Raw genomic sequence first — 19088 nt, forward strand, 5'->3', positions numbered from 1 at the left:
GCTTTGAACTCAGATTACTTCATGCCGCATGAGCACTTCAGTGGCCGCCGAGATCCCCTTTGTCCTCCCGACACACCCAGCAGGAACAGAAATGTCAGCAAAGCCTTTCCTGAGCTGGCGGTATGGAGCGTGATCTGAAATAACCTCTTCCATTTTTCAGTCTCTCGCTTCTGTGTTGCTTTAGGCTGCATCGGTGTCCTCCCAACGTCTGATTCATCTCGCGCTTCTGCACCAGCCTCTCTGAAAGAGCCAGATTTCTTTGTTTTCCCAAGGAAGAGCTAGCCTGAATGCTGTGGTCATTTATCGTCATTGGTACATGTCATTTCCCATATTTTTGGTTTCTCTGTGGGAGGTAGGTCATTGTCTCTGACCTGGAGAAGTCAGAAAGAGCAGCCTGAACACATCACACTGTCTCTGTGTGCTAAAGAGATTTGGACATGGGTTCATTTATATCAAAAGCCAGATCTTCCCCCCCAAGATATAAAAATGGAAGGATCTATTCTATTGGGTTTAACCACTTAGTATTATTGATGCTGGTAACAGAAATTGCCAGCATCAGTATCAGAGTGGAGATCAACTGTATAGATCCCAATTATTTTTTTCAGGAGTTTTCGTGCTATAACAAAGCTATTTCCCACTTCCCCATTTACCCCATCCCCCAAAAGATCTGGAAAAGGAGATAATTTTAGAAGTGGGAAATTTTATGGCAGTTTTTAAAATGTGACTGTGCTCCAGCTGCTCCTATATGAAGCTATTGGATGTTACAAACTCAGATTATCTTAGTCATAAAATGGTTTCCACCTGAAACAATGTGCCTGATTCTCTAGTGCCTTGCACAAATCTAACAGGGTACGCAAGATGCAGAGTGAGCAAAAACTCTTCCATTCCAATTTGCAGGTTTATACCTACTTTTAACAAATACCACTTGTCAGCTAGCAGGTATCTTGTCACATAAGCTAAACCTGTAAGCACTGCTTGTGTGACTAAGCTGAGCAGAATGCCTATCGGTTGAATTATTTTTTCCAAATCATTAGCGTGTTATGAACGTCAGCTGTCTAATGATCAAAAGATTCCTTGCGCCTGAAGATTCCTTTCTTCATTCTTTCACCCCTTCATTTTTTTAAGAAGATGACTAGGTCGGCAGCACAACAGGAGGCAAAGCTTTAGCCAGAAGTTCTTGTAGAACCTGTGTGTGAGAACAGATTCCAGCTCCATGCAATATCCCAGATGTTCTTGTCACTGACCCTAGTTTTTCATGGTTTTCTGTTTCTGCTGTGGTCTGGGACCAGCTAGAGTGGCCCTGCCAAAAAATTCGGGACATCCGCTGTAAGTGTGGCAATACAGAGCTATTTCTTTCTTCCCCTTCCTGTAATTGTTGAAACAGCACCTCAGAAGCAGGACACGAAATGCAAAGCTTGCTGGCCATGTGCACAGGCATAAGAGGCTGCTGGCGAGGCTTGTTTCTGTTGGTTCAAACTTCAGTCATCTGTTGGAGAAAATTGTGCTGCACCTTTTCTTAGAAATATTTTGAGGACCTGTTTGTAAAGTCTCATCTTGGTCTTACATTTACACTTTATTCAATCTTCCTGTAAGATGGTAGCACTGGAACTGAGACCTGTACAGAGTATGGGATTTAATCTGCATTTGTTAGGGGTTTTTCTGGTAGGTAACTGTGGGCTGTTGCAAAGCATCGTCGCATCGTTTTTGTTCTAGTGTTACGTTCAGGAGAGTTTGATGGCACCTTAGCAAATAAACCAGGCTGAGGGTTTAAATGCATTCTGTATCTGCTAGACGTAAGCAGCCCTTGTCTGCATCTCCATGGAGCCTGTCAAGCTCCAAGATAGAAAAAAAAATGGTGTACACCTGTAGTTGGCAGTGCCCACTTGAACTGTTTTTTCCATCTTAGACTGCAGTGCGTTTGCATAGACCTTGCTCTCACTTGTATCCAAATGCAAGATTAAAGATGTGTATCTTCCACTTGCAGCTTTTTTAGTTTGTTCCTCAATATGAAAAACACAAATCATGTTTTTTATTCTTCAGACAAACCATTTCTAATAGCAATCCAGAAAGACCCTGAAAATAGAAATCAGTCTGTTGGCAGCAGGTGAAATAAAATATGGGTTGCTCCTATGCTTGCTCATACTCACAGCAAGAATTCATTTGGACAGTCAGCTGATGAAATGTAAAGGATAAATTTAGTAACAAACCAGTGTTCTGCTGTTTTTTAACACAACACCAAGAATTTTTTTTCTTTCCATGCTTGGATCTGAATGTGAGATCTCTAATAGTCCCTTGAGGGAAATTAATTTAGCAACAGAAAGGCTGTTTCAGCTTTCCTATTACTTGGGCATATATACACAATATTATACTAATGAGGTAGAGTTTCAAGATTAAATCCAAATTCTTGATGTAACTCAATGCTAAAGATGGACTCGGACATTTTTAAATGTTTGAATGTTAGTGTTTACCATTTGCCAATCGTCTTAAAAATATAAAGATTTGACTTTGGAGTCCTTGTCTTAGTATGTTATACCCTGCAGCAATTAGTATATGATGTGTAATGGTCAGATAAACAAAAGTTACTAAAATGTTTGTAAAAAAACTGCCTTGGGAAGATAGAAAAAAAAAAAAGATAGTACAAATTTCCTCCGAGAACAGAAGAGGGCTGTAAAGGCAGGATGTAGGTTTATTTGAAGGAAAGATGGTTAAGAAATTGATTACTTTTTTTCTATTCTAGGCAAAAGTTGAAGGGCAACATGCCACTACTTGAATTACTAAAATATGAGGGAAGCACCAATTGGTGAACATGGTCTTACTTAATGCTACAGCTTATGAAGTTCCAAATAGGAAAAAAACCCAATATGTTATATCATGTAAAAATACAGAAAATTACTTCGAACCATAACCTAATTATAAGAGAAATCTGTACATTTGTGTAAATCTTTAAAGGATTCACTATAAATATAAAGGCTTCTTGTTTACATAGTTGCTTGGTCAAAGCATACTTTGTCTGTAGTTGTATTACTTCTTACCAAATTACTTCAGCAAGCAAAAAAATTATGTTAGCATGAAATCGTGGAGATGTTGAATACTCTTTGCAAAGTGCTTATTCTGTGTGAAGTTAGAAGAAAAAATGCCAGCACACATTTTATTTTTTTTTCGTATCTGCAAAGGTATCAGCTTCAGTAAACCCAAGGCTTTATTAAACCATGTTAACTAGTATTTTGAAGCAATATATATGCAGATTCTCAAAAATTTCTGTATTTGTATGCAAAAAAAATATTTTTGATGCATAGTAGTTTTTTCTGTCAACTTTTTCCTGGCTCCAGGGACTCCATTCTGCAAATGGAATGAAAATACTGAAGTGAATAAAAATCAGAATCTTCAGTATTAGGGCCTAAAAACGTAAATAACACCTGGCGTCAGAATTTTCAGTATCAGTATTTAACTGTAGTAATTAATTCCTACAGTGATGCCAACAAACCTTTCAGGGAGGGGGGAGCACGTTACCTATAAATCATCAGGTATGGCTGCGCAGAGGTTGAACTACTGGTATTCCAACAATAAAATGTAGGCTCGGATTCATCAGAGCACTCAAGTGTGTGTTTGGCTTCACTTGTGGAGTTTGTTGATGAGACTATCCATATTTCTAAAGTTAGGCATGCATTTTTATGCTCTTCTGAAACCGGGCCTTGGCAAGAGCAGATACTCATAGCTTTGAAATACGCACTTTGTAGACAATCTGTCTTTCTCTGAGTTTATGCAATTTATCTTGTACTTAGAAGACCAGATGAATTTAGACAATTCTCCTTTTTATTTTTTTGCATTGCAAAGGGAAAGTGAGAAAGACACGTTTAACTGTACAGTTCAGCATGTGAAAGCATTGTTTAGGTTTGTAAAAGGTGTGTATTTGCCATCAAGCTCAAAGGAACTTACTTGAGCACGTCAGAAAAAAAAAGCATGACAAGCAGGTCACATTATATACATTTGTATAGTTCCATCTGTATTCCCTGTATAGTCAAGATTCCTCCAGGCAGCTGGAGACACGCGAGCTGTGAGTATGCAGGGAAATAAATAAGTTTACCTAAAAATTTCAGGAATACTGTGCTTTTAAGCCACAAGTGATGTTGTCTATGTGTAATTTTTAGTGTTAAAAGAAAATAGACAGTAGCCTTAATAACAAGGTGCAATACTTACGAAGGGCTAAATATGGAAGCAAGTGTGTATTTGTACATCACTGCGACATGTGCACTCTTTTAAAACTGACTCTTATAGCACTGGGATCTTATTACCTCTCCGAAATTATAGTGTTGGTATAACTTTATCACCATTTATTATACATTATGAAACAGGATTTGGGATTTCCTAAGAACCATAAGGAAGAGAAGGGGAATTGTAAATCACATAGGGTAGTGGTATGTTGTTTTACATGGCAGAAGTAACCTAAAACACCTTTACAAAGCTATACAAATTCTGGATTACTGAAAGAAAAAAATATATTGCTCTTGGTTACAGAGGTAGTTTAGTCTGAAATGTTGCATGATGTTATGAAAATGCCTACTTCAGTGTTCAGTGTTTGCTTTACCTCTTGCATTTTATTACTGGGGTTTGTCTGTTTGTATTCTGATTGTGAAGACGTTCATAAATTACCAGTACTTGGCTTGAAATTGTATTCTTTTGAAAATAACTTTTGAAGTGGAGAGGTTTCTTCATCATACTGTACAGTCTGAATGTGATCGTACACGTAATCTGCTCCAATTTACATGGAGAGGACATGCACACAGAAGGTTATGTAGGAGATTACATTGAGGGTTTGTTGTTCAGTTACAAGCAATAAAACTAAAAGCTCCACTCACATACTTCTCTCATCTGCCCCGTGGGGTCAAAAGAGTACAGGTTACCAAGTATGATGTATCTTGCTATCTTACACTTTTTGGGTTTTGCTGTTAGATTGTAACATACATATCATTTTCCCATCTCTTAACAGTTTTTGTCTTACGCTGAGAGTCCAGAATTAACTGAAAGACAGAAGTGATCAGCTCTGTTGAACAGTAGGCTGGTTGGTTGGTTGCGTGTTTGACTGACTTCTTGCAGAGGGCTAGAGTACAAAATTTAGAGAAATTACTTGAAAGAGGCTTGAGCCAGTCAGGTAAGACCTGAAACAAAATCGCTCAGAATTGGATCCTTAAGAATAGTCTTAAGCAGTCAATTACAGAAGTTTTTTGGGTTTGGGTTTTTTTTAAATGACAAGCCTGACAAAAAGTCTTGTTACACAATGAAGAGCAAAGTGCAGAGAGCATTGTAACAACTGAGCCCTGGAAGCATTACAGATTTTCTCAGCACAGTTGCAGTTATTCCTGTGAATAACTGCATTGACTAGGACTGCTTACACAGGTAAAGATTGTAGAATGAAGGCACTTGGGTTTTCCTCTGTATGACTCTGTCCACTGTAATTGCGAGTGTGAAATTGTGAATCTCCCGGAGTGCTTGAGAAGAGAATTTTGCAGTTAGGCGTTGTGAGAGGGATGGATGTGTACCTAGGCACATTTGTTTGGCTGTCGGAAGATGTTGGCTCAGTTTATAGTAATACCGAAGTGGCCGTGCTTTGGATGCGTCACTTAATGACAGGTTTAAGAGCTGTTAAGCACATGGTATTCAGCCTGTAATCCATCCCACCGATACCAGGCCCTGGGAGAAGGTTTCTCAGAATGGGATCCAGAGTGGCCAACCTGTGTGAAGGGAGTCACCACTGTAGTCTGTGTGCTGTCAGCTGAAGCAAGCGCTCCCGTTTTTGTGGCCGGCTTGAGGGAGGTGGTTATCTTCATTAATTTGTGACCCACAGTACAGAACGCTCTTTTGAAGAGTATTCTTTCATTCAGAGATCAAAATTGTTGGGAGAACTTTCATGTTAAAGTAAGTCACCGAATAGGTTGAGGTATTGTCAGGGCTGAAATCAGAAGTGGTGGGTTCCTTCCTTGCAGAGCCATGCTGCAGCTCACCGCCCGGGCTCTCACGGAGTCCTGTAACCTTAACTAAGTCTTCTTCCCCAAGATTTGTTGGAACCCAGCAAAGAGCCCTAAAACCAGGACAGTGTGAGTTTGACCCCCAGATAAAGGAGGCTCTTTCCAGCTCTTTCCCAACTCTTCCACTTCCTGAGCAAGTGTTTTGTTAGCAGACTTTTATAAAGAGGGTATTGCTCCATCATTTTCCAGTGGTATTTCTAACAGCACCAGCCACCCCTGTGTTTGGAAGGAACCAGACATGATCTCTGTTAGTCAGGGGGTTTGGGGAATGTTATTTTACATGTGTATCTCTACATTTCACCTAATGCTGTAGTTCCACAGCAGGTTAAGTTGGCATAAGCTTGTGCTACTGTTGAAAGAGCTGTCCCTACCGCCAGCAGAGACATTTCTAGAGAGAAATAGCCAGGGTTATGCTGGCTTGAACCACTCCTAGAATCGCAGGTCTGTATACAATGCTTGCAGGCTAGATGAGTATATGGCTTGCTGGATTTACCTCCGCTCCTCATGTGGCAGGCGTGACAATACTGCCTTTAGCCCACCCTGTCCTGGCTGGAGTCTCATTAAGGGCCTGGACTTGTGCATACTCCTACAGCAGCTGGCCTGAGAGCTCCGCAAACAGCTGGTGTTTAGCACTACCAGAATACCATTAAACAGCGTTGATCTTGGTGTGAAATGGAGTATATAGACAAAAAAAGAGGAGTTAGATCAATAATTGTACGTGTTAAGACTACATCTTAACTGTGTCATCGTTTTGTTAAGCAGATATTGGAGAAGTTAAGGGACGTGAAAAGCAACCTTACTGGACCTTGCTCCTCCTTGACCCCAGGTGCATCCTGGAGCCAATCTGATCTTTGTCAGGGTAATCTCGGGCCAGGCAAGGTTTATTGGGGGGGTTGGGAGATGAGATCTCTGGGCCGCAGAAAACCAGAGTATACTTCTTATGCAGACATGGTAGCAAATAGGAAGGATCCTCAACTGCTTTGCTAGTGCAGTTTTTCAGCCACTTTTTATTATAGCACCAGTGTAATAGCAATGGGAATGCTGAGGAAAAGGTTCTTAAGGTAACTGAAGATAACTGTCAGCATCAATTGCACTACATTTTTTAAACTCTGTGAAGGAAGCAATTATGTTTTCTTGTCATCTGGTACTCATACATTGTTTCATGTAAGAAAGTATTTCCATCATAGAAGGTGATGACTTTAGCACAAGTTAAGCAGCTGTAGGAAAACAAAAAGCCCAGTTGCCCAGTTTTCATGAATATGGGGTTTCTCATACGCTTGGCTTGCATAGGGCTGCAGTATTTAGATTGATGCATATTTTTGTCTCGCTTCAGTCACAGAAGGGAACTATCTGTATTGTTCTTCCTTTGTTTCTATGAAATACTGTTTTGTAGAATATAAAGCAAATGTAAGTTTTTTAAAAAACATTTTTTCTGAATTACTATTTTCAGGGCCAGAGCATTTCCTCTTTCCCTTGGTGTAAAATTACTGAGCTTTAATTTGCTCTGCATTGCACTTTATATATTTTTTCACTCGTTGGGCCATGTATTTTTGATATGCAAAACAATAAAGGTTTTGTTAATCTAGTTTTGACTAGAAATTAACTATGAAACTAAGATGTTTTTGTAAAAATGCAAGTTCCATAAAATACAGCGTTTTTAATGATACGTTGAGAAATATTATAGCTTCTAAAATGATTTACTATTTGGTAAATTCAATACATTAATGAATAGCATGGTTTAAAATGGGATATGAATAAGCAGAAGACAAAGTTCTAGATATTGGATTTGCTTATATGCAGAACCTGCACTAGTTTAATTGATATGGGTCTTAAAAAAATTATCTAATTTAAAGAAGTATAAGTCTTACTTGGTAAGCCTGGTTAAAATTAGAAGAGCTCACTGAAAAGTTGAGATCAGTTTAACTTAATTACCAAAGAGATGTGTTTTTCACTACACTAGTGCAGTGCTGTACAGTGGGCAGTCTGAGAAGCCCCTTGCCTCTGGAGGGGCTGAAAGCATTCAAGTGTAAGACACCGCCAGAAGCCGTATGTGAGTATGTACTTCCCTGCTTCCAACAGTAGCGCTCCAGCCTCTTATGCTTACAGGCCCACTTCCAGGTGGACAGTGGTATTTTCATTTGGTTTTTCCTACCTTCATCCCCTCTAATTTTGGGAATTGGTGTCCTAATGACAATCTTCCTGAATGAGCTAATGAAGAACTCATTTTCCCTGTGGTTGTGGTGTTAAACTTCCAGCCCTAATAGTATTGTATGTAGTTCAGCATGAGAATTTTTAGGTGCCAGTTTCAACTAAACAAAGAACAGCTACTCTGCACCAGCACAGAATCCCTTCAAATCTTGTGGAGTATATTGAAAAATAAAGACCTTTTTTACTTTTACTTTGTCCAAACTCTTTATTCCAATTCACACCTAGAGAAGTGGAAGTCTGCAGTGACTGGAAAATAAAGCATGGCGGTAAAGAGGCAGGAGAGAGACAGCGGTGCTCTTGTTTTCTTCCCAGGGTGAGTCCTTCCTGGGCGCCCCTCTCCCAGGCTGATGGGCCTGTGTGCGTGCAGACCACACACAGCTCTGAAGCCCGTGACACCATGATGTGAAATCCCTGCAAAAGTGCTTTGTCAGCCACTTCCAGGCATCCCCAGTTCCTTTTCAGAGACTTTCAGACATTCTGCTTTTTCATTTCAGCATCCATAGGTAAAAGTAAAAGCTAACTGCTGCTCCAATAGCATAAGTACAGTCTCACCTTGGGCTGAAAATAGATCTTTACATTTGTAACCATGCTTCAGTTTTGCCTACAAAAGATGGGCAGGATCTGGGTATTTCTGCATGCTGTAAATCTGTTGTGTCCTTCCAGGGACTGCTGGGAGTCCCTGGAGCATGGCAAGTGCACCGGCAGCGCCACGTAAGCTTCATGCTTAACACTGGTGAGCACGATGATACCTGTGCCAAAGAGAAAGCATAGATCCATGTTACCCATACATCGTACCGCTGAGCGCTGCGCAGCACTGCTCAGGTCTTGCAGTTGTGGGAAAAGCAAGATCAGAACCTTTGCACTACGGACAGGGTGCCTCTGCAAAGTTGGTGTGTGTTTGGCTGAGGAGAAAGCAGTGACAAGGCGGCGGTCCGTCGGGAGCACAAATAACACATCCGTTGCCCGACTAGTTTCTGTGTTTTCTTGTATGGTTTGGAGGAAAGCTCAAAAGAGAAAACTTCTGCGTGTAGGTGAGGCTCCTCCGCGGTCTGGGTCGGTTCTGCCCTCTGGGGGCAGTCAGCCGGCACTCAGCCGGCACAGCAGATTTAAGTCTCTGGCAGTGGAAGTACCTTACCTGCCCGCAACAAAAAACTGTTTCTTAGTAGAAGTGGGTGGGTTTTCTTTCCTTTTTCTTCAGCTGAAGAAACACAGAACAAAATGCCAGCGTGCAGTCCTGTGTTAAACTCTCGCTGTCTCCCTATAGCACCGGCAGCTGGGAGAGCTCCAGAATTTGGAGGACCTTGGCTGTAACTTGTCAAAAAGCCTCTGCAATCTATTGCCGCTGAAAATGTTTTAGCGCTAGGTCAAAAACAGACAGACTTGGGTTCTCCAAAATTACTCTTCAGAATTCACTGTTACTTTATGTGGAAAAAAAAGTGTTAAAATCTTTGTATCTGCGTCTGAGTAAACTCTGCCTGCTGAACCATGAGTACTGCCCGTGGACTTCAGATAGTAGGGAGTCATTCTCAGTACAACTCATGACACTCCAAACATCTCAAATATTTTTCTTAAATTACAAACATCTGCAAAATTAGCAATGTGTACATCAATGCCTAAAAGTCTATAGAAATGGTTGAGTTTAAATACTAAGTAGTATGTGCTTGTACCTGAAAGTTTAAAGAAAGACTAGACTACGGAATTACTAATTTGCTAAGTACTAGCTCCTGAGTTTTATTAATGCACTAAACCAGCTTTGGACAGAGTAACTTTTTCTAAGAGTCAAGGAGGAGTATTTTTTTTCTCAAGTTACTCAAGTGGTTCAGGTAATGAGTAGTTTGTTTCTGGTCACTGGGTTTTAGAAGGAGCAAATCTCATCCTCTTGCACTTTAGTGTTCATTGTTTGTACAGAAAAAAATCTTTTCTGCTTTTTCATTTCCCAGTGAAAGATCAGTTCACTAGCTACAGGCAATGATTCTTCGACGAGATTGCAAAGTATGCTTTGATAAATTTACTCTCCTCCATATGAATCCTGATAATCTGATTATTATATTTTTTCTAGCTTCAAAAATGCTTTTGTATAATTTTCATAGATAGAGTTGAATAAAATTGCAAGGAAGAATCTAAGTCATCTAATGAGGACATTAACTGGGTTTTTTCCTAAGTAAAAATTAAGAACATAAAGAAACATCAGCTATCATGAACAAAGTCAGTCCGTTAGTGAGATAAATATTGGTAGAACATCTTGATTAGTAAAAAGCAGTGGTCTTTTTTAAAGTTACATTCAGTAGAAAACCACCATCTTTTAGTAAGTACCACAAGTGAAAAAGCAATTTTTCTTCAGGAAAAGCACAAATGGAAAACAAGATTTAAAAAGTTCTTTTAAACCAAGGTTTTCTAATTGTCTTTAGGCCCATCCTGCCTGGTACATTACTGTTGCACGTTCAGGGATGCTCAGGACAATAGACATTCCTCATGGGAAGCAGCTAGTTCCAAAGTGTTAACTGAAATAAAAGCAAAAGTGAGCAAACTTGTAGAATTTTCTAAATACTAGCTCAGCTATTGCCAAAAAAGTAAAAAAGCACTACTCACTACTGAACTAGGATTTCAGCATTTTAAAAGAATTGCATTTTAATCTAGCTCACATACCATAGTTAAAACTAGATTTCTGTTGGTTTGTTTCTTTGTCTTACAGGGCTTATACTTGTTAATAAACCTCGGATCAGGGTACACCAATACTCAGATGACCATGGTTGAATTGGAATCTCCCAAAATCCCAAATTCTATTAAACATTATTACAGAAACAATAATCTTCAAGTGAAAAACTACTTTATCTCAAAAAGCAAGAAGAAAAAGAAGTTAATTCTTTGTTTGGGAAATGCCATTCAGCTACCATTAACTCCGGAGCTGCATGCTCAGCTGGTCTCCCGTAGCTTTGTCAGGTCGCATTTTTGTTGAAAGCAGATGGTGATTAAACTACATAGCAAAAAATTTTCCTTTGATCTTTGAAATTGAATGTATACAAACAAACTATGCATTTTTGTACAGCTGCATACTGTATCTTGAATCAACTCCAACCTTTTCCCCTAGGTTAGCAACCCCCAAACTTCAGGAGCTGAAGGTGCTCCCATCTCCTTTAGCATATGGTTGTCTCCCATCTTGTTTCTGCGCTCCAAAACCCCAGAACGCAGGATGGAGGAGTGCCCCAGGGCAGAGTGGCTGGGGGCCTGTGGCTGAGGCAGGGACCCGGCATGCCCTGGGGGACCACTTTGGACTCCCGGGCCCAGCGTGGCCAAGCAGAGGGACGCAGTCCCTGTGCTCACTCAGCCGGAGCTGCTGCTGCTCCGGCCCCAGCACCTCTCGCGCGTCTCACCAGTGTCTTGCATGCTCAGGCAGCGGAGTGGGACCAGCGGCTGCTCTCTCACGGGGTCAGTAGGACTTTGCAGCAACACTAGAACAAGCTATGCCGAGGAGGAGGCCACTGCAAATTGGGCTTGCAGCCACGATCCTCCCCCTCAGGAGAGCCTCTCCAGCCACCCTACCTGCCCAGGTTCGTTCTTACCACTTCTCCAGCAGCACACCGCTTAGGAGGCATGGAAGGCTCCTTCGGGGCTGTGGTCTCACGGCTGAGACCTGCAGCTTCAGATGATATATTGCTCAAAACACTCTATACTTCGTCCTAATCAAAGACCAGATCTCAGGGCCGGGATGTGTAAGAAATGAAGGATCAGACCTTACTTTTTTAGCATACCATCTATTGGAAGGGAGTGGGAAAGGTGAAAAATGGGTATCTTGTTCTTGTGGCTGCTGTAATTAAATGAAGGAAGAAGGTATTGCATGAATATTATTACTTAAATTTTGGGTTGTTGCTGTAACATATGTCAGCCCAGTCCGGCCAATGAATGAAGTGTGTTTCTTGCAGTTCATCCTACAGGAAGAAAGATAAAGAAAAAAAAAAAAGATACTGAAAATATCCTTGCTTTAGAGCAGGGGTCCTCAAACTACGGCCCGCGGGCCAGATACGGCCCCCCAGGGTCCTCAGTCCGGCCCCCGGTATTTACAGACCCACCCCCCCCCGGGGGTTGGGGGGGGAAACCAAGCAGCCGCAGATGACTGCCTGCCACTGCATCCGCGCGCCGGCCCCCTGGTTAAAAAGTTTGAGGACCCCTAGTTCACATTTAATTGAAAAATATTTTTGCAATATGTATTTGTATTTGATGGGCTATGGCCTTTAATTTGATATTCTTTACAAGGATTAGTGTGGAAATTTTGTTTTCCTGTTTATTAAGCTACCTGCCCATGCTAGTTGTTCATCTGCATAAAGAATAATCCGCTACTTCAGAGGTTTTTAGGTTGCCGGTTTTTTTAAACACTGTTCTGTTAAAAATAAAACACAGTGTTTTTTGTGTGTTTCTCAGTAGAAAAACAGCCCTTACTCAGGCCCCTACAGTGAGATCCATAGAACCCAATGACTTGAAAAAAACGCTGGAGGGCAGGTCTTCAGCGGTTATCAGCTGCCATACCTACCATAGCTGTGACCATATACATCAGCGGAAGACCTGCCCCCAGAAGGGTTCCGCAGAGGCGGCTGTAGGGATGCTCAGCGTGGCACAGGAGGCTCTCTGGAACTGGCAGAGCTCCCTTACCAGGATGTGGCCTACAACAGCAACAGAAAGACACTATTGCACTTCTCTGCAATCTGCAACTGTCCACGGGCTTCGCGCAGATCCATCTGCAGTCCTTTATATCAAAGCTCTGACTGCAACTGTCAGCCCTTTGCTGTCACTTACTATCACAAAGTTAACTTTTTAAAATGAGAAAGAGCTTCCAACTCTGGCACTAATGGAAATACAGAATACTTTTAATATATATATATATATATTTGGAAAGTATTTGAAAAAAGTGTTTTGTCTTTTTTTATACAACTTTTAGCCAAATAGACGTATTCTGATTATTACTTCTGTGGATACCTGTCCACCTGTAAATAAACTCATATATTCAGGTACATGAACCTGAAGCAAAAAAAAAAAAAAAAAAAGACTGTTCACTGGCTATGCGCTTTGCTAGCTCTTGGTTCCTTTGTACATAAGAGGTAACTGTTTAAATGTTGGGTGGGGTTGTGTTTGGGGTTTTTTTTAATTATTGTTCCTCTAAAGAAAGAAGAAGAGAAAAAAACTTTTGACTTTGTTTTCTCTTTTCTGAGTTAATACAAAGATTTTCTAACTTTTTACTGCAGAAATGGATAAATACCTGGTGCTATGTGAATTTGAGTCAAACTGGCCATAGCAAACACACCAGTTAGAATGCACTTTGCCTGTGGCACACAATGTATTTTCTCAGAAGGGACTTTCAAAGGACCATCAGATGTTTACATTTCTTCTTGTTGCCCCAAATAGTTTTGAATATTGAAATATCTCCCAAAAATAAAATCATGATCCATTACTGATGCGACAAATCCTTACATTTAGGTATCTACGACAGGTTTGTACAAATACCATTTTAGAGATAGTTGAAATATTGGGCTTTCATACTTTGTAATGCTTTGATGTGACAATAAATATGCTGTTGCTATCTAGTCTAACCTCATTGTAGACCTGTAACTTCCTGTTTATGGTTATGTCATGAATTGCACTGGCTTGAATTCAGCCAAATACTGACTGTTCAGCTGAAATACTCCGACTGTTATGATGTCCACAAAACATTAATTAAATGCACTTGTATCTGACTGCCGCAGACTATGTCAAATTATTAATGTAATAAAACCCTTGTGTATAACTTTTGCTATTTGTTTATGGGAACTTTAGTTCTTTTACAGCCATGAATGTCAGCACACCAACCAAGGACCAGCTCGAGTCAGCCACAGGCTTTGCATTGACTTCATTACAAACAGGACTGAATTCCTTCCCTTCAGTCGGTAGGCAGACATTTAAACACCACAGCATGAGCTAAGAAACACGTGACAGGAATGTGGCCCTTGGATTTTAAGTTTTGGCCCTGTGAATTTTAAGTGCAGCATTTAGCTAGTGACTATGGTTTCCCAGTTCGAGGCTCATGCTATAAACCTGGTCTTCTTAATGCATTAAGCTAGCAACACTCCTGTCCTGCTCTTGCCTGGCAGTGGAGGAGCAGCGTCCCCCGGCACAGCAAAGAGCACTCACTCCTGATAGGGAAAGCTTCGTTTGAATGGGATATGCCTTTCTCATGGTAAAGTTAATGAAGTACTGCTCTAAACTTGGGAGTTGGGAAGGCATTCCTACACAGGGAGTAGTTTCTTGGGGGGGGTGGGGGGGGGTGGGGAAGTATAAATTAATACCATTTCTGTGCAAGTTCTCAACTCCTCTTCTGGCTTTGTTAGGTCATATTTAGATTTTCCTTTGGCTAATGCATTCCTACACACTGCTGCAAAGCCAACTCCAATATAAATAGCAAGGTTATTAAATTTAATGAGCGGTTTAATCACCTTTCTTCTGTTCGCATTTTCCTCCCTTCAAGCAACAGCTCCTCACCACACACATGCATACTTGGTCATCCATCTCCAGTAAAGAAGATCTCTAAACTCATCTGTTCTCTCAGCCAGAGGCAAAACAGCTCGGACAAAGACACCCTGCCCTGGTGCCCAGCAGCACGTACCGTCACGGACAGTCTGGCCTGCCCAAACGGTCCGTTCCCCGTGCTGCTGAAGCGAGCAGTGAGTGCTGCTCCTTGTAGCTTCTCTTCGTAGCCCCGCTCCTGCCGGGCAGGTACCCAAACCTGTCTGATTTGTATCACTGGATTAGGTAATCCTACAGCTGATTCCTCTAGATATAAAAAAGAAAGGGATTTGAAGCCATGTAATTAGCAAGGGAGCATTTTAGTGGTATTTCACATTGAATTCCACTAATTAAAAGAGATAATAATCTCTGCTTTAATTGATTTTTCTGAAGACAGGCAGATGGACCGTTACAATTTTCTTTACACAAACAACATGTTTTCTACTTTTGTACATTAAAGAAAAGAGATTTCATTTTAGCCCCAAATTCAATACCTCCACTCCCTGCTCTCCATGCCTGCACAGGCTTCGCCTCTATCTGAGCCAGTTCTGAAGAGTTTTAAGAAGTGACTACCCTAGGTGCTTTTGCTTTAGAAATATTTCACACCTTCATGTACCTCCTTTAGAAAACTTTGAGACAGAATGATTCCTTCTCTGTCTGGATCAATAGCTTCCTCTAACCTCATTTCTTTTCACTAAAATAATTCACTAAATTTAAATTTGGGCTGCAAATACTCTTAGCTGCAAGAACATTTTTTTGAGATGTCCTGTGCATTTTGTACTTCAAATGCTGTCATCGTCTTGCTTTATGCCACTACCTTTGAGACCTGTTCTCCAAATTTGGTGTTACAGAATCATTATGTTATAATCTTACTTCTTCTGCAAGGTCCTAGTGGAAATCTGCTGCACCAAACCAACTTTTTGGCAATGAAAATACAACCTAGAGAACAATAACATCATTTTAGTGCCCTTAATTGAAAGTATTATTTTCTAGTTTATTTCCTTAAACTGCCAACTTTTTTTCTCTCTTTCCCACCCACTCTTTTTTATGATGCCAAGAAAAATATTTAGGTTATAAAAATGCCATATTGGTTTGAAAATTGAGCTACATTTCTCTTCTTAGCTACAAAATAAAACCCAAACATTATGCTAAGATTTATGTTCTGAATTTAGCTTTGGAGAGGAGAAACAGAGAGAAAGAATATGCACCTTCCTGAATTATATTTCCCTGCTTTATCCCCAGATGATGCCACAATGAACGGATGCAGGAGTTTGGGTTTGTCGTTTTGTTTTTTTCTTTTACAGTTTTTGGGGAAGGAGAAGAGTTTTCAAACACTTTTGTTTCAATGCAAGGCAAACGACAAGCAAATTGCTCACTACTCTTTGGCTCAGCTTTGCCTTTTGGTCACTATAGTACAGTGTCTTTCTCTGAAACGAGACTTCATTGATTTTTTGCAAGGTCATAAAAACAAAACGAAACTTATGGATGAGGAGAATGGAAGGAACCACTACCAAGAATTGGGTTAAACGACCAAGTTCGGGTTTTAACCAACTCTATGGCCTAACTCCAAGTGTCTCAATATGACTCTGCAGATCACTGGTCCACCAAACTTTAACTTCGCTATTTTTCAGTAATAAGTGAACATTCCTTTTTGGCTAGAAGCAGACTTACCCTTCCTCCCCAGACTTTTTAACTGTTAGCATTGCAGGCTTTTTAGCTTTCCTGCATAATACTATAAGCAGCATTTTTATATATATATAATATAGGTAATCTATGTGTAGTAATATATGTGTGTGTACATTTATACAGAGCGTGTGTGTGCATATACATGGTTCAGATATCCTTTTCATGAAGTTAGGTTTCAAAATGAGAACATGCAGAAAAAGGGAAAAATAACTAGAAAACAGTCCCTTTTTAGGAGAGATGAGATGAACAACGCGTGCAAACTGACAGTGTATTACATACAACTGTTACTGAAAGCCACTCAGTGCTCACCAGTTTTATCGAAACCGGTGGGAGCCGCACAATCCCGACAGCTGAAAAGTGTCGGGACCGTGCCATGCGGTGCAAACTTATGCAGTGCTGCCCTCTAGTGGTACGCAATAAATCTGCAGTCGCCAAACAGAGTGGCGGGAGTCACCACCACGGCGAGGTTGGAGAACTGCCGCTGGGTTGGCCCTTCAGACCCGGGCTGGGATCCCCACACAAAGAGCACACCCCAGAGGGCGGGCGCACACCCCCGCCCTCCCTTAAAATCTTCATTTTTAACTGCTGAGCACACAAAATCCTACATCTTACGCAGCACTGAAACATGGTGAATCTGTCGAGTAAAAACAGTTCAGAAATTTGAGAATTTATGTAAATTCTTCACAAAGCTTCAGGAAAAGCTTTAGCTGGGAAACACTAGAGTAAGAGAAATTTCGCCATTGATCCTTGCAGATTAGAGCTGTGTTTCTATCATTTTATCACCAATACTGAATTACCTTGTTGTGTACAAGGCACGTCGCATCCCTCTCTTCATTACCTGTGGTTGCGTGCATTTGACTGATAAATCTGTGGAAGTCAAGTCTCCTGCCTTGCTTCTGATATCTTCCTTGTGGCCTCATTTCCCACCAGCATGGAACACGACTGTCACAGTGAGGCATATATGCTTTACGTCCCCATTATTCACTACTCTAAGCACTTACCCATATCACTCAAACCAGCTACTCTACTTGGGCTCCAGAGGATCAGAAAATTAGTCAGCAAGTGAAAACCCAAATATTTTTAATAACGTCCCTCAATGGTGAGCCAATTTAAGGTCAGAGGAAGCAGATACTACTACCTCTGCCAGGTCAAATGTCAAAGCCCGAGGGCTTCGACAAGGGTGACAGGATTAATCACATTTGCATCCCACTCTGAGGTCCAGCTGCACTGGGCACCCTTTCATTTTGTTACACCTATACCTGTCCCACTAGACCTGCTTCCCACTTCCTGGGATACACCTCACCCACTCTCCAACTGTGTAGGGCGTCCCCTGCCCTCAAAGCAGCAAGGCTCTCGCTAATAGTGCCCGTACAAGCAGTCAGTAAAAAGGGTACCCCGAGTCCTACGTCAGAAGAGGGAGCAAATTCATTCCTGCAGCCTTGCTCTTTTAGCATTGTCAGAAAAAGCACATCTTCCCACTGCACCCTTGGAAACAGGAGCACACCGAGGATGCCTTCATCTTCCCACACAGCTGGAACTGCTATTCAAAGGCAAACATGAGAGCCCTTCTAGTTCAAGCTCATGTACTTTAAAGTCTCACCCCCTCACAGTGAGCAGAGCGCAAGCCACCCCCAGAAATCATTGCCAGACATGCTTTTTAGTCCTTTTTAGGCCATCAACACAACTTCTGGCCGTCTTAGAGCAGAAATCGGGTCTTTATTTTTGCTCCTCTTTATTTTTCCCCTCTTTTCTGTTCCTTGCAGGTTCCTTGTTCTGGTGTATGTTAGTATCACTACCGTTATTTCCCGTCATGCCTGAGGTATGAAGTTAGTAAAGTGGTGACTCACGTAACCAAGTTTAGCCTGAGCTCTTAGCTAGGACTGACCAGGCTTTCTGAAGTGCTGTAGAGTGGAGTTTTCCGTTAGGAGACTCAAATGATGTCCTCTTCAGAAAGGACTGGTTCCTTCCTTCTGGTGACGGACCTCTTGACCTGTGAAACCAAACAGGATACAGAATAAGGGAAGGAAGGAGGAAAGAAATTGTTTTTTACTTCCACGGATTTGGTAGCAATCAGAAACTTCCAAAAATACCTGCAAAATCCCACTCCCAGGCTGCTGCTTTCTTGGGTTCTCTTTTCTTTAAATGTTTATGTTTTCTCCCAGAATGGTGGTCAGGAGTTTTGGCATTTCAGGCTGAACTTACAGCATGTGGCTTGCTACATGGGGTGATTTTCAGAGCTCCTCCCTCTGCCAGCTCTGTTGCTTCCCAAAGTCAGCAGCAAAATGAGAAGTACAGCCTCTCACTGAAGATGTTTTATATTTAGGATCGGCACTCAATAAAGATGGATTCTGCACTGCGCTGCTACAAGACACGTGGAGGGAGGCAGACCCTGATGCAATGTCAGAGCTGGGGAACTAGAAAGCTATCAGAGGAAAGCAAGATGAAAGTGGAAGGGAAATGAAGTAAGTGGGTGTTAAAAAAATTCTGTTATATAGGGAGAAAGCCAGGAGGATCAAAGGATCTCTTTTATTTGCATTTTATCCTCATTTCTGTTCCTTGCAGTTTCCTTCCTCTGCTGTATATTATTATCACCTCTATTATAAAACTTTCTGGTTGCTTGAAATTATCCCCAGCTTTAATCTC

At 41.2% G+C, this 19088-nt stretch overlaps 2 long non-coding RNA genes across 4 annotated transcripts; both read right to left on the reverse strand.

The window, feature by feature from the left end:
* Window positions 1–10592: 10592 nt before the first annotated feature.
* On the reverse strand, window positions 10593–14930 carry LOC129784077 (uncharacterized). The gene is made up of 2 exons (XR_008746469.1): window positions 14860–14930; window positions 10593–12157 (listed from the first exon to the last, which is right to left on the reverse strand). It is a non-coding gene; the product is annotated as an uncharacterized LOC129784077 (long non-coding RNA).
* An 8-nt stretch (window positions 14931–14938) lies between these two features.
* On the reverse strand, window positions 14939–18842 carry LOC129784078 (uncharacterized). 3 transcript variants are annotated; one of them, XR_008746471.1, is made up of 4 exons: window positions 18536–18839; window positions 18331–18435; window positions 17852–17985; window positions 14939–15026 (listed from the first exon to the last, which is right to left on the reverse strand). It is a non-coding gene; the product is annotated as an uncharacterized LOC129784078 (long non-coding RNA). The 3 variants fall into 3 exon arrangements; XR_008746470.1 differs by lacking the exon at window positions 14939–15026 and adding an exon at window positions 15039–15698 and having other exon boundaries at window positions 18536–18842; XR_008746472.1 differs by lacking the exon at window positions 17852–17985 and having other exon boundaries at window positions 18536–18835.
* Window positions 18843–19088: the final 246 nt, after the last annotated feature.

The sequence above is a fragment of the Falco peregrinus genome, chromosome 3, assembly GCF_023634155.1.
Source record: "Falco peregrinus isolate bFalPer1 chromosome 3, bFalPer1.pri, whole genome shotgun sequence".
NCBI lineage: Eukaryota > Metazoa > Chordata > Aves > Falconiformes > Falconidae > Falco > Falco peregrinus.